The 15,774-nt window shown below is 36.7% G+C and overlaps 1 protein-coding gene across 5 annotated transcripts in view; it reads left to right on the top strand.

The window, feature by feature from the left end:
• EYA1 (EYA transcriptional coactivator and phosphatase 1) overlaps nt 1–15,774 on the top strand; it is an 83,309-nt gene that overhangs the window by 55,643 nt on the left and 11,892 nt on the right. The window lies entirely within an intron of this gene.

The raw sequence follows: 15,774 nt of genomic DNA, 5'->3' as shown, positions 1-15,774 counted from the left end.
GCAACCTGTGCCAGTGTCTCACCACTCTCACAATAAAGAATGTCTTCCTTTATCTAATATCTTATGTAAATATGCCTTTCAGTTTAAAACTGTTACTCCTTACCTCTCATCCTATCACTACAGGCCTTACTAAAAAGTCTGAACTCATCTTTCTTATAAGCCCCCTTTATATATTGAAAAGCCATAGTAAGGTTTTCCCAGAGGCTTCACGTCTCCAGGCTGAAAAACCTCAACTCTCTTAGGTTGTCTTTAGAGGAGAGGTGCTCCGGCCCTCTTGATCATTTTTGTGCCCCTCCTCTGGACCCACTCCAACAGGCCCACGTTATTCTTGTGTTGAGGACTCCAGAGCTGGATGCAGTACTCTAGCTGGGGTCCCATGAGAGCACAGTAGAAGGGGAAAATCACCTCCTTCAACCTCTTGGCCATGGTGTTTATTCAGACCAGGATATGATTACCTTTCTGGGATGTAAGCACACACTGCTGGCTTATGTCCAATTATTTTGTCCACCAGTATCTCCAAGTCCTTCTCTGCAGAGCTGCTCTCAATCCATTCAGGCAGCCTGCACTAATACAGGTGATTGTCCCAACCTGGGTGCAGGACCTTTTGCTTAATTGTATGAACTTCATTGACCCACTCCTCAAGCCTGTCAGGTTCCCTCTGGATGGCATCCCATTTGTCAGTGGTATACATGCTAGTGAAAATAGGGTTGTGATAGGCAGCAAGCTAACTTTTAGTGGTATTAAACATATCTCCAATATGGTATCCTAAAGTAATTCCGATAGATAACAAGACATGTTTTGTCTATGTACTCTCCCAAACTTCACTTTCAGAGGTGTTTCTTCCAGTGACAGAATTACAGTTCTTGTCTCCCATCCCAGGAAATAAATTACCAAAATGCTGACACGCTATTCATGGTAACATTTGTACCTGCCCATTACAGCTGGGTTCTGCAGAGCCTGAAATATCAGATTTAAGGACTGGCCAGACAGGAGATAGTGTATTGAAGGGCAGTGATAAGGTACCTGGAAGTCATTGTAACATCTGCATCAAAGCAGTATATAGACAGGTTCTGTCTGTTGGATCATAGATCTACCCCAGATATGGCAGCTTTAATTGCAACAGAAACCTTGGTGTTGTGCTGCAGTGTCAGGCTCTGAAAGGTATCATAAATATTGCTATATAATGAATGACGTGAAAGAGCTCTTGAAAATTCTCTTATAAGTAATAATGAAATAATATATTTGTTCTAAAAACCTGTCTAAGGCTTGATGGAAATTTAGAGATGCAAAACTCACTATAAGAAATATAACAGACTGAGAATTTTGCAGTCCATTTTCTTGCTTTTGCTGTCAGCCCATTAGCACATTTCAAGCACTGGCTTATATTAGATTTCTGACACATGTAAACACCTGCCCATAGTGATTTTTTACTTTTGAGAGGTTGCAAAATCCCTGATATTTGCCATAGTGCTCTTCTGCCAAAGGAGATCATGCCCTAGGCACAGATATGATACACTACTTCATAGTTCAGTGTGTTAGATCCAAAACTAGGTAATGATGTGGTTCATCCTGACATCCTCTTAGTGTCAGAATTGTCATTTCAGATTTCAATAGTCTCTTTTTATTACTTAAATTATGCCAAAAGTCTGAAATAATAGAGCAGTGATGCCAAATGAATGAATAATTTATACTAACGGTAAAAGCAGTTAATATTACTATTAATGAATGTATTGCTTTCTATTTAATCTTGCATAGAAAGGCTTCTTTTTGCCTTTAATATTTTACAGAACTGATATGAACATTTTTTTTTTTTTACATTTTCTTTAAATATTACAAATACCACTGAACAAAAGCCTATCTGCTACTACATATGTCAATACTCTAGTTATGACTCATTAATAACACATTCATAAGTTTCCTAAGTAATCCATTATTAGTTCATAACCTAAACATCTAAAAAGTTTCACAAATTCAAATAACATTCCTCAGCAGTAGATTTTGTATTTTGGTCTCTGATTAAGCTGACAGATGTGTAAAATCTCATACAGCCAGTCAAGTCCCTGGTGCAGCTGCAAATGCTGAAGAGTGCAAGTTATTCCAGCTAAGATCAACATTAATTTGCACTCAAATATCTTTCCCAGCCCACCCCTTCTGTTCACGTAATACAGTTATTTTGTGCTGATTCCACAACTTCAAGACAAACAATTTTTTTTTTCCTCACTGAACTCTTGGAATGCAAAACCCAGAAGATAAATTAAAGAAAGCATAATAGTCACCTTAAAAAAGTTCACCTTGTTGGTTTATGTACCATCCTAACTCCAAACTTTGGATTTGCATTATTCAGGTTGGTGTTTTAAGCAGATTAGTCTCTGAAAATTATGTACCTTTTAACTTACAAAAGGTAGGTGAAACTAAGTGTCATCCTTACCTGCCATTTTGCAGGATGACAGCACAGCAGCCAATCCTCACTTAAGTGCAGATTCTAAATCACAGCATAAGCATCTTAGCAGTATCCGTGGTTGGTAGTTTCTATCAACCTCTTCAGCCTAGGTTTCATTTTATGACAAATATACAATGTTATCAGACCAGTTACCTGGTGTCTTAGGAGCCATCATGCATGTTTTGCTGGCAGGATTACATGTGACTGCTGTAACTGTAATTTAAATTTTAAGAAAATATGCATGCAGATTGATTTTAAACAGATCTAATTGTGCTCGGGTTTTTGCAGGAACCATATTAAAATGTTGCTACAGGGAGAAAAATTAAGCAATGTCTTTCATTCATTTTGTTTTAAAAGCACGAAAGGAGTGCTTGAAGTTGGTTCCCAAAATGTTTGAGTTTCATGGTCTCAGGAGATTTCTACTGTTTCAGTGTGGTTACAATAAGGCCTCTATCTGAATTTCATCCAGTTCAATGGTCTAATGAAACTTTAAAGAAAGGGAGAGGGGATTATTCCCTTCAGTTATTGCAGTATCACTTATATTTTTTTCTGTTTTAAAGTAAAACTTGACTGCTGTTAAATGTATTTTTAAAAAAAAATAGTTTAGATGTGGTTAAGAAGCTGGGTGATTCTCTAGTGGCATAAAGCGATCTTAGTATGTGCTGTTAAAGTGTGAGGATTCAATGAGGATTTCAAAAAAATGTAAATGAAAAGCTGAACAAAAGAAACAATGAGGTATTGAAGGAATGGAGTATTTGGTTGTGTTGTGGGGTTCCCCCCCCCTGCCTTGTCCAGTCAGAACAGGGCAGTCCAGGCACTTTCTGAATGTTACCTGCAGTACTGTGCAGTCGGGAGAAAATAGTTCTTACACATTCACTGACAGCAGAGTACAGACTGCTGTCGTGAAAACTGAGCTCAGCTGAAGTATTATTGTCACAAGAAAGATCAGTTATATCTAAGCAAGTGATCCTTTTTGAACTGTAGAAAATCACTTCTATCAATCAAGAGTTCTGCTCTTTTCCTTCAGCATATTTGTGTAACTCGCACTGCGAATATAGAGTATGGATACACAGGGGAATAACACCTGCCCTAACATTGGCAGGCAAGGGGCAGAGCCAATTGGAGCAGTTCTAACTCAAGCAAGACAATTTCTAAGAAACGTTTAAAAATGCAAGTCATATTTCAATTAATTTATTTTAACAAAATGTGTATATTTTTCTTAAACGTGTATTTACAAGTCCAAGGATCCCCTTCTGGCCTTGGTCAAATGAGTAAAGCACATACTGAGCCATAACTATCTACAAATAAGGGTTGACGAACAGACCAGTAAAGGCAGTGAAAACATACACTGGCTTTTTTTGTTCCATCTCTGTAATAAAGTCAGATAGAAATTTGAATACAAGCAACCTCTGACTCCCAAACTGTCAAGAGGACTGACTGACAAAACTAACATCTCTTTCCTGAATCTAAACTCCACTGTGTGTGTTTAATAAAGCAAAAATAATGACTAACAAAAGTATATTTCACAAAAGATCATAAAGCAAGCAGGCTTTTTTTCTAATTGTTTCATTATATTGTAAATTCATACAGCTTTCCTTACCATAGGAAGGTAGGAAAAATAGAGAGGAAAAAAGTTTCATATGACTGTGACTTTTTAGATTATAATCAAACCTACACTCTAACATTTATGCTAACATGTTATTTAATTTATTGGGAAAGTGTCTTTTATTTTTTCTTTTTAGTTACAAGAACTACTGTGAAAATATAATTTTTAAAATTTACCAACAGTAAAAATTCTTTTACTAAAGCATTACATCAGCAGTGTGGTAATATAGCTTTTATGTGTAAACTGCATATGATCATGCAAAGGGTTAAGCTATGTGATTTCAGGATAAAAGGTTTCCTGAGTTGACTATTATTCCTATGGTCTGCCAACAACTTTGCAATAAATGGAATGATTTTTATGGGAATGTGGTTATTCACAGCAAGACTACAGTTGGTGTCAGTATGAAAAATTCTTCTTTAGTAGAGTCTCTCAGCAGGGATAACAGATCTGAAAGAAAGGCAAAAAGTAGTTACAGAGAGCTCTGGCTGGTGTTGGTGACAAATTTTGTTTACAAAATGACGGGACAATCCATTGAAAAGGAAGAAATCAGAACAACAGTAAATCAGTCTTGCTCCTCCAAGTACTGCTGTTCCAAAACAAGTTACTTGTGATTGTATGTATTGTTTAATAGCTCCCATTTCTCTTGTCCATAAAGCAAGTGAGAATTCTAGGCTTTCAGTTGCAAGGATATGAAATAATGCTTCAGAAATCAATAAAATTACTTCAGAGTTTCACCAATGTCCATGAGATAAGATAAAATATTGATAGGTATGAATTCAAATCATTCAGGGGAAAGGGAAACTTTTCCCTTTGATTAAATTTGAATATGATTTTGTAATTATTAGTTATATTTATAATTTTATTACTTGTTTGTGTAAGTTGTGTATTTTTACTTTTATGTTTTTTGAAATAATATCATTAGAAGGAAAGTGTGATTGACAATGCATTAGTATATTAATGTACTTAGTTGGTATTAACATTTGCAATAAGCTTTCTGAATGCTTCCAAGATTAAAGCACTGATTAACAGCACCCCTGTTAGAGCTGGTATTATCTTCTTTTCAGGACTAGGACTAAAGTTACATAGAGTTTAATGATTGTCCTCAAATCATACAGCAACTTTCTGGGTTTTAATTATTCAATCACTCATAAAGGAAGTTGTTAGGGGATAGAGGGATTTGTTACTATTTTGGTTGGGGTTTTTTTTAAGCAATAGGTAGCAGCTGTTCAAGAGGTAAACATAGCAGCTTTGAGTGCTTCCTGCTCTTTGTTTTTCTCATGCACAATTACCCCAGTTCTATTTAAAACCTTTTATTTGCAAACTTGTCTCAGAGCACTGGAAGATCTTGCTGTAGCATTATGGCATGAATTTGCTTTGTTGTGCTGGGATCACCAATGATGTACCAGTAAGAAAGAAGATCAACCTAGCTGTGTTAGTGTCAGGAAAACAAATCATTTATCCAGTGTAGAGCAACAGTGTCATTGACAGGTGGAGGTTAACCTCTGTTGAGGAAAAGGGGTGGATTTACTGGCCCAAAGGTAAATATTGACTAAGGTGGTGTCAAAGAAAATAAATTTCTTAAGAACAGTATATTTTACATTCTCTCAAACCAGAAAAATAGCATGTATATTCTTTAATATTCTAAGAAGTATTTCTTCACTAGAAATAATTAAAATGGAATCTATGAAATAACTGTTTCCTTGAGGCACCTATCTGATTTTGGTTGAGTTAGTCTGATTTGACTGTGATTGGAGGATGGAACCTGGAAAATCTTTAGAAACCTTTGGCCTTTTACTTTCTGATTGGTTAGCTGGATGTTGAATAAGAAACAACTCAGCCACTTCTAAAAACAGGTTGAAAAATTGGCCATCAAACTTGAAAAAAAAAAAAAGGCAATTACAGGAAAGGCCGTTGAATAAACCTTATTCCTGGTAAGATACAAGGGTTGGCTGTAAGAAGAGGAAAACTTCAGACAGAGTTGGCCAAATTTTCTCCCACCCTCAGATACCAAAAGGATCGCAGCTGCGCTGATCCCTTGTCACTGAGAGTAGAGTCATCCAGGGCCCTGTAAAGGAGTATCTGTTAAGAAATGCCTTTTTTTATCTGGCTGAAATAAGAGACCGCATCATCCTGATGTTTGTGATGTCTGTAATGGGAACCTCCCAACCAGACTGTGGCTAGGTATGCTTTATGAGAAGTCCTTGATTCAACTTCTAGTCGTTTACCTTCAGCAGTAGAGAGTTCTGGGAAAGCCAAATGTGATTATTCCAAAAGCTTCAGTAGAGCTTTTTTCTTTTTAAACAATACATTTATTTGTCAATATAAACCTAATTTTTAAGGTACTTTTAAGTCCTATTAAGAGTAAGAGAGTTCATTTTCTAATGAACCTATCAACAATTGTGGACTCCCTTCCAGCAGGCATCACAGCAGTTATCTTTGCACAGACTGAGACACAAAGCCCATCGCTTTCATTCAGTTTTCCACAGTAGCAATCCAGGGCAGTTTAGTTTCATTGCAGGAAGGAAGGAGAAAAAAGGAAAAGAAATGCAAATCATGGAGAGGAATTTTCCCTAATATGTACATGAGGACTGAAAATAATTACTTGTCTATATGATGCTACAACCCTGGGTGACTTGCAGAAAGCTCATGAAGTTCCACTTCATGAAAGTGGGACTAAATTACACCGCACATGTAGCTGTAGGTAAATGAACAGAAATGCAAAATAAAGTCTTTATTCATAGTTAGAACTGTGCCTTTGCTGGAGTATGCAAACCCAGCTAAAAGCTTTGACCCATCTGAAATGCATGATTCCTGGCTGTTGTGGAATGTGCTGCTGTGGTTCATGAGTGTTAGAACTAAGAATAACAAATACCTCCTTAGCTTACTTGAGTAGATCATTCCTATAGGCTTATGCAACACACTAATCACTTAACTTCTTTCATGTGGTCAGTGATCCTGACACCTTCACACTAGGTGCCATTGAAAATAGACCTTATATGATTTCCTTTCTCAAGAAAATCAGATGGAGTGAATTTCGCTCTCGTAAAGCTCAGCTGAAATACACAGAAGCCTACAAAGCTCATAGCGTCACCTTATCACTTTATTTACCTTCTGTTGCTCCTTTGGCACAAAACCTCATGCCTGTACAGCTGGCAATGGTAGAGCTCTGGCAAAGCAAACGGTCATTTTCTGCTCCAGCTGGTCAAGGCAATGCTACCTCAGCTCATCCCTAATTCTGCCACTGAGCAGTGGCATAGGGATCAACATCTGCCCCTCAGATGGGGAAAATATTCCCCCCTCAGGGGGAAAAGAAAAAGAAAGGAGAAAAATGCCAAGTGTTGTGCAAAGAACTTCAGGCTGCCCATGGGAGCAAAAGTTTTAGCTGTCTGTACTGGCAAGGTTAGCTGAGAGAATTTTATTCCCAGTCTTTGTCCCATTAGCAGATAATTACAAGGATGGGGGACTTGCTAGTCCAAAGCCTTGTAGCTTTCAAACAAATGCATTTAGGAGATGGTCAGCAGCACAAACGCACAGCAAATTTCAATTAATTGGTTGAGTAGGACTGAAAGAGATACCTTACATCTTTTTGTGAAAATTTCCATGTGAACCATGAGAGCCCTCTCATTTCCTGAGATATGAGACATTGTTCTCAGGCATTTATGGAAAAATTATTCTTTTCATAAGTTTAGTTTTGCCAAATAGTTTAAAATCTAAATATCTTTGTACAACCTTTAGTATATAGTTTAAATAAATGTTTATGTTGTTAAAAGTATCCCTTAAAGTTAATGCATTTGGGTATAATTCATGACATGCTGACCAGGTTTATGGCTTCTGTTATTTGTTTAAACACATTCATATTTTATATTCACTGGTTTTCGTTAGTCATAGATTTTTTTTCTTTTACAAAGGTATATTACCACAGATAACATGAATCATGTTGTAAAGAAGGTATTTGCAATGTGAAGTGCTGAACTTTTAAAATAAAATGAATGACATTTTGAACTTCACACCGTCAGTTCCAGGAGTGACACAGACTCTTTAAACAAATAAATGTGAATGGCATTGAGTTATTTCTGTCTATGGATAAATTCTTTCTCTGACACCGTCTTCTTACCCTCTATTTTCCTGAAAAATATGCAGAAATAGAATAACAAATTATTTTGTGAGAGTTGTAGCAAGAATTAATTGTTAGAGAGACACTCCAAAACACTTCCCTGAGTAATATCATATATTACAGAAATAGAATAGTTTTATATTTTATCTTTTCTGAACAACTGGAATGTAATGAGCCTATTTAGAATGATGGGGAGTATCTCTGAACTGGAAGCTGAACAACAAATCTACACCCTAAAGAAGAGGAAAAGCTCTGGGGTTTGGAGGACTGCACTTATTGTGCTAGAGATATGTTTTTACATTTTGGCCTTCCTTTTCAATAGGAAGATTTTCAATGTATTGAGTAATATATACCAAGACACTATCAATTCCTGAATTATCTGCTTTATTACACTTAGGAAGTAAAGACAACTAGCTAAATAGTTTTCTCTTGCTGTGGTAATATAACTTTCATGTTACGGTTGCTGTATAGATAAGTCTCTAGGTCATGCTTTATTTTAAATTGGATTCTTCCAGTTACAAGGTGCAGCTGAAATGAAAATGTAAAGCTTGATTTAAGTGTAGCTCCTTCAGTAAACACAAGTTGCAGAATAAGATCTGTATTTATTTTGGAACAAACATAGTTTACTTTAGGAGTATCGTATGTAATCCAAACTTACTTGTTCATGTAGCAAAATAGGATTTTAATCAGTTTTTCTATTAGAAAAGAATGGCATCCATTGTGCATTCTGAAAGTTACATATTGAGTGTAGGAGAGCACTCCTACGTCATTGGCTATGAAAATAAGTTTGTTAAATAACTTTAGTTCTTAGTCCTCAGTGTTTATAATAGCTAGTAGTTCGTATAGCTAGTAGTCTTAAATCTGTTTCTTTGTTTTGATATGCTATTTTAATTTTAAAAGGTGGGGTTTAGGCTTATGTTGTGATTTTCATCTTTTTTTGTTGTTGTTTTTGCACTATAAGCATCTCTTTATGGTCTTAAGTTTAAAATAGGCGTGTTCTGAAAGCTTTCACAGCCTGATTTAATTCCTTGGCTGTTCATCCACAAATTGTCAGACAGAATGAAGTGGGTTTCAAGAACTCTCTTTGTTCTTCATATCCTGTGCCTGACCCACAGGTAATCTGCACCTTTTTTCTTCAGCACTGAATAATTGTGGTGGGAAAGAAGAGGAAATGTTAGGGTCACAAAGTGCAGGCTAGACAGAGATGACAGGTCCTGCCAGTTGAGTGCCAGTATTGAGAACCTGCGAAACATAGTCTCTGCTTTTTCACATGGATTTGTGCTGTATGTTAACAGGCACTCCATGATGACGGGTTAGGAAGTTCAGCACTTCGGCATTTATTGCCTTGGCTTTAAAGGAAGTGCAGAGGTTTTTGTATATTTAACAAGTACCATAGAGGAGCATCTGGCACAGGCCATACACGTATATATGGGATATAGGTGTGTTATTCTTTGTGATACCCATTTTCTAAACTGCACGCATACTAGAGATTTTGCTGTCCTTCTAGTCAGGTAAAACACAGATTTACTTGTTGAGTTTAATGACTATTATTAAATAATGTTGGTATCCTCCCATGTTATTTTTCTAAAATTAGAATAGAGACTAGTTGGAACAATCTGCTTTTTATTTTGCTGGAAGATAATCACAGCTGTAAGTAAAAAGGTTTAGAATCCAACAGATGTATAAGCAAAAATGCTCATCCACAAATTAGCTTTGGAATATGTAATTATTGCTTGGAAAAATATTCCAAGCAATCTGTAAGCCTGTGTTTCCTAAAGAAGTACATTATGATGGCTTATAGAAGTAATGAGTATTTGTGGAACAGGTATATAATCTCAAAGGGTATATAACTTAAAGGATATGTATCTTATTTCTGGAAAAGACAGAAACAGATACTGCTGCTGTAAAAAACTGCGTGAAAAACACAGCAGTGTACACTGGAGGATTTTTTTTTTAATTACATTTTTTTTTTCAGATACATCACATTTATAAAGGATTGCAGCTTTAACTTGTTTTGCCAGATCTATTCTCACGTGTACATGACCAAATTTCTCTACTGTTCAGTAGGGAAAATGAAGCAGTGGATATAATTGCGTAATGACAGATATGAGAGGAACAGAGAATCCCAGCAATCATTTCCTGTGAGTTGGCCAGCTTCCAGGCCGTCTCAATGGGCACGCTGATGTAAAGGCAAAATGAAAATAACTTGTTCTGAAGGGTGGTTGTTGGGGTTTTTTTTCTCCCTCTTTCATTTGACTTTGCAGACTAAGGTATTGAAACAATTAGTTGACAGCGTGGTGTTAGTTTTCTCACGGTGAATTAAGAAGATTAACCAAATGTGGAAATGTATTTTAACTATAATCAGCAGATTTGGGACTGTAATACATCAGCATCCTCTGAGGTTATGTTCATAATATTGTTCACATTAGTTCTTTTTGTAATGTGCAAACTTGCCCAGAATTATCTTACACTCAGTGTTTGTTCAAAGACAGCAGAATTATTAGATTTATTTTTGTTAGTTTTATAACGCAGAAATGTAGATGATCAGCATGTTAGCCATTACATCACTCCCCTTGGCATGGAGTATTGGCAGAGATAGGAGGAACTCCTGTAACAGCCTTAATCTCTTTTTTTTTATTATTATAATTAATTTTCCTGCAGTAAATTGAGTAGTGAGGCATATTTTACATAATTATGGCAGAAGTGCACTACTTGACAGGTGGTAGCAAAGGAGCAAAGGAATATAAATATTTGCAGAACATTTCTGCCATAACTTAATGCTTTGCATATGAATCTCTATAAAGATCCTAAGTTAGTTTAAAGGCATGATTCCAGAAGACTACATAGGTCCAGGCATTTTAAGAGCTGTGAATGATGACTGTGGAGCATCTCTGGGAGTTTTTGGCTTGTCATGCAAAAACAGAAAAGAGAAGGAGGAAAAGTTAGCCGGAAGGAGTTAGCAAATGCTTTGGGAATGGAGGAGGTGGAAGACACAAGCTTTCCATGTACAAGTCTTAGGCTAGACTCATCTAGTCATACATTTTCGACTGTTACTTTTTTTTGGCTTGCTGCGTTTCATTGGAGACATAGAGACACTTAGCAAATGATTGCTGCAGTTTTACAGAGCTCCTGCAAGCACGGATCTGCTGCTTCTTCAAGTCTCAAAGCAGAGCTGATGGAGGGGAACATAGAAACAAGTTTCAGTTACTCCATGCAATGTCTGTTGGTGTAATTGAGCTGCTGCAGCAGATTTGTTTCAAACTAAGCTACAGGTTGTGGCACTGGAAGGTCTGAAGAACACAAACACATGTATCCATACAAGCCAGCTGGGTGGAAGAACAGCAAAGGACAGCATGAGCAGTAACTTCTTAAACTACCATGGGTAGATTTGCTAAGTTACACATGCTGACATGCTAATTTTCTGTTAGGCTAACTGGGAAGTCCACAGGCAATCCTCAACACATCATTAACATCATATCTTTGAGCGTTCTTTGAGCATGTTACTAAAGTTTTGTAGCACTTAATCCACTGTCCTCCCTCATCCAAACTTGCACTTTAAAGGTATATAGGAAATGTCTCTCTACCTTGGCACTAACTTTTGCTTGGATCTCCCTCCTACAGGCTTTTAAATCTTGCATTTCACAAGTAACTGCTTCCATGCTGCCATTCCTGAACTGAAAAACTTTCTCTCCCTCGCCTCAGAAAATTAGTTTTTCTCTCTGCCTCATATTCTTTCTTTAAAAGTAATTATTATTGAAAACGTTTGAACAAACCTCCCCAGCTTCCAGATGGCACATACTTGATGTAGCTCTGAGAATGCTGCCTTGGGCAGTTGCCAAGCTGCTGCCAGGAGGACCAGTCCCTCTCCCACCACCCAGCCCCATTCTCCTGCTGTTTCCCACAGCAGCCATCAAGCTTGTGTGCTGATCACACTGAAAACTAACCAAGGAAAAACAGCTTTTCCAGGTTTCTCACCAACTTGCCCTATGATTGCTGGCAAAGGCTGCAAGGGATCTGCAGCCCCCAGACTAAATTACCCTTTGTGAATACCTGTCCTATCCTGTGTCTGCCCCTTATACACAGAATGTGTATGTGGCACCATGAACAAGGTAGTCTAGAGTTTCTATATGTTTTAGTAGCCCAAGTCTCATTTTCAAATGCAAATTAAGCACTTTGGCAAAGGTTATACTAAAATCAGTGCAGTTTAGAAGGCCTACTTGAGAATAGGATTTAAATGCCGAAGATGCCTTGCCTTTTATAAAGTATTCTCTCTGAACTATGCCAAGTGCATTTTGCTTTCCAGGGATTGATTCCAAAGTGCAGAGCTGCATCTCAGCCTGTCTAACTGAAATCCAAACCTTCAGTACAAACATGTCATCACTTGTAGTCCCTCATGAAGATTTCAAACTGGATACACTGAAGTTGCAAGGTCAACACCTTTAGGAGCAAAACGCAGCTTGCAGCATAATCTTTATACATAAGCCACGGGATATTTTTGCTCCTTACTTGCCAGTTCAGACTATTTTAAAAGAGAATCCAACAATTGTATTTGTTCTGCTTTGGAGCTGACTGCTAAACTGATTCTATCATAATAAAATACATCTTCATAAATAATATGTATTTATAGAGTTTCTATGAGGGCCTTCAATGTTAATTTCAGATATCACTTTGCCAGAGAAATTAGGGGAAGAATACTAGCATTGTATTTCCTATGAAAATTTTACAAAAGTGTCAAATATATCTATACAACTTCTTAATATTCTTTAAAATTTAAAAATATTTTTAAAATCTATTCTGCAAACAAACCAGTTTGTGTTTTGTTTTCTTGTGTTTTTTGGTTAGTTGGTTGTTTTGTTTGTTTGTTTGTTTTGTTGTTGTTGTTGTTTCCTTAATGGCTGTTTAGCTCTAAGTTGATTCCTGTCACAGAAGCTTTTTTGGGAAGTACTTGAGAATTTTATGAGTCTTTGTATTTTTATTAAAATATATCTTTACAAAAATGTACTGATTGGAAGTGCGTACTTTATTTGAAAGTGTCAATTTAACTGCTCTTTTAAAATGTTGTCTGTGTGGGTGCATGGTTATAACTAATTAGGAGAATGGACAGTGTCTCAGGTGGTACAAGGTGTTCTGATGGAAGGTTGGACCCGATCAGTTAATGGTGGGCAGGTAATTGACTTCTTTGAAGAGGTATTCCTAAATAACTTTACTGCTAAAAGAGCAATTGCTAACAATGTTTTTCCATCCCGTGTTCAGGAGTTGAAAAATGCACCCATCACTCATTAGCCCAAAGTCCGAGTCAGCTAGACAGCGTGAAAAAATACCTGGCACTCAAAGCTCACATTTAGCCTCAAAGCTGTGTCCTGCCACTCAACAGGAACAAAACAGTCGTGCACTGTTTGTGACCTTCCTTTTCCTGTAACACAGTGTCAATCACATTGGTATTTAATCCTTTCCAAATTATAACATGCATCTCTTGTGCTTTAATTTTGCTTCATTACATTCTTGATCTTCTCTTCTTTGATTCCTGACAAAAGAGGACACTATCTTTCTCCATTAAATTCAGGATTTCACCTGAAATGTAGGATGTTTGTGATCTTTTCTTAGTTTTGCTTACCTTCTTGACAATGTTTTCATGCATTTATTCTGATACTTTGTAGTCTCTGATTTCTTTTCTGGGTTTTTCTCTCCAAAATCCCTGTCTCTTTCAATACTATTATTTTTATTTCTAATGCATAATTTCACTTTTCACTTTCTACCTACCAAAGTTAGGCAAAATGGGAGAATGTCTGTGATGTTCCGCAGCTTGTGTTGGTCCCAAGACCTTGCAGAGTAAATTAAAATTACAAGTCCTTAAATCGTCTCTAATGACCTTGCAGAGTAAATTAAAATTACAAGTCCTTAAATCCTCTCTAACTGTGAGTTCTAGGACGTAGCAGTGTCATCTTTCCTGCCTCGATCTTTTTCCTGAGAGAACTGAATTTGGAATTTTGATGAGTTATTCCTTCTTTCAACAGCTTCTGTGAGAAGCTGATCTTGTACTCCTTCCTTTAATTTTGTGGTTTCTAAAGAAATTGTTTCTTTTTCCAAGATTTCTATTTTGAATCCTCTTCTCCAGCAACTTGTTTCTGTTGCCATTTCTAGTTTCCAAGCTGGAGGAGGAGGCTATTGACCTGATGATTTTCACTGCTATGTTGACAACTCGAGCTTAAGTTTTCTATTCATGGACACTTTGAGAAGTCACTGAGCAATGGAAGAGTAACTACAACAGGGAACTTGTGAATTCAGGAGAGTGTCCCTTCATTAGCTTGCACTCAGTTCATATTTGAATCATTGAATACCGTTGAATAGGTATTTGGATGGACAGTTCCCTTTAGTTTTAAACAATTAAAATTAATTTTTGTGAATGGTTTCGGCTTTTTTTTTTTTTTTTTTTTTTGTTTAGCTTGGTTGATTTTTAAAGCCTGACAACATATGCTCACTGTTGTAGTTTCAGCTGTGTCTGTACATCTAATACATTTTGTCTGCCTGAGAAGAAAATTCACTGTATGAGGATTAAATATAACAAATGTAGTATTGTTTTTCCTGTGCTGGTTGTTTCTCTTACTCCTCTCTCTACCACAAGGTAACTAAGTGTAGAAAACAGAAAGGTACCTTTTACAGTAAAAGTACATGTCGTACAAGAGCAAAAGATCACACCTTCTTCTTCAAAGCATTTGAAAAGTTTCTGAGGTATTTTGCAAAGATGGGTGTTTTTAAAAATCAAGAATCCACAGCCATCATGTGAGGCCAACTAGACTTCTTCAGCTTTTTTCTTATCTGAGGTTGCTGACCTCAGGAGAGGAGGAGAAGGTTACAGGGTCAAAGTCTTTTCCTCCTTGGAGCTTGCTGCTTGCTGGGAGAGGGTTGGCTGGAAAATAGATGTTTTAGAAAAAGGGTTGAGGGTCATGATTTTAATTCTGTTAGGCAACAGCTGGTTTGAGTTTCTTTCCACTTCTATCTTCCCTCCCTTCCTCACAAATCCATGGAGAGAGAAAAATTTGTTAAGAGGAAAGCAGTAACACAAAAATAAAGGTCTGCAGTATTTTAATGTTTAAAATAAATTATGTTCATAATAGAACTTCACATTAAGAGAGAGTAGAGGAAATTATTAAAATAATTGAAATTCATTATTGTTTCAAGCATTTAATTGAAATTGATCTAGAGTGCCAAGGGTTTGTTTGTTTTCATGCCAAAAGTTAAATTGTTAATAGTAATGTTCTAATGGCTTTTTTGGTGGATAAACAATATGCATTATGATTTTTAATTCGGTGATGGACAAAGCTAATTATGAATGTGTTGCGTTAGTTTGCATACCAGTCACTGAAGAAAGATGCTTTGGTTTGGCTATTTCTGTTCAGATTTTCTTCATCTTTGCATGCTGCTTTCATGCACTAAGACCAAAGAGAGAGAAGGAAACTCACAACTCTCAAATGAATGGCAAACTAGGAACAGATTTTTCGTCTGCTCTCCTCTGAAACACTGGCCTCAGGCTGTGTTGGTGTGTGGCTCAACAGCAATCAGAGGTCATAATTTCATTGGCGGTTAGCATCAGGTTTAATTTTTCTAATATGTTAC

Source organism: Chaetura pelagica, unplaced genomic scaffold, assembly GCF_000747805.2.
Source record: "Chaetura pelagica isolate M959 unplaced genomic scaffold, ChaPel_1.0 scaffold83, whole genome shotgun sequence".
Lineage (NCBI taxonomy): Eukaryota > Metazoa > Chordata > Aves > Apodiformes > Apodidae > Chaetura > Chaetura pelagica.
Note: the sequence above shows the minus strand (reverse complement) of the source record. Positions and strands in the feature narration are given on the sequence as shown.